The sequence below is a fragment of the Etheostoma spectabile genome, chromosome 21, assembly GCF_008692095.1.
Source record: "Etheostoma spectabile isolate EspeVRDwgs_2016 chromosome 21, UIUC_Espe_1.0, whole genome shotgun sequence".
Lineage (NCBI taxonomy): Eukaryota > Metazoa > Chordata > Actinopteri > Perciformes > Percidae > Etheostoma > Etheostoma spectabile.
Window position 1 is genome coordinate 19,816,946 of NC_045753.1, and position 388 is coordinate 19,817,333.

At 38.9% G+C, this 388-nt stretch overlaps 1 protein-coding gene across 1 annotated transcript in view; it reads right to left on the reverse strand.

Annotated features, from left to right (window-relative positions):
• The window catches only part of LOC116671317 (DDB1- and CUL4-associated factor 7), a 9,761-nt gene that overhangs the window by 3,499 nt on the left and 5,874 nt on the right, over window positions 1-388 (reverse strand). The gene's annotated exons all lie outside the window — the stretch shown is intronic.

The following is a 388-nucleotide window of genomic DNA, read 5'->3' on the forward strand; positions in this document are numbered from 1 at the left end:
TGTGAAGAAACAGGTGTCAATTATGGCCCATATTTAAAGGATGGAAGGAAGCAAATGTTGTCCATGCTGGTTATATTGCATTTCACACTGAAATACTGGAACAGCAGACTTTGATTAAAAAGTTGATTGGAGAGGGGAAAACATATTAAAAAAAGTGCAGAAAATTATAGGCTGCTCAGCCAAAATGATTTCAAATGTCTAGAAATGGCATCCAAAGCCCAAACGACGTGGGAAAAACAGTCAACTACCAATCGAATGGATGTAAGAATAGCCAAAATGACAAAGGCTCAACCAAGGATCAGCTCCAGGAAAATCAAAGAAGACTTCAAGGTTACCTGTGAGTACTGTTACGATCAGAAGAAGGCTATGTGAAGCAAAGCTATCAGCT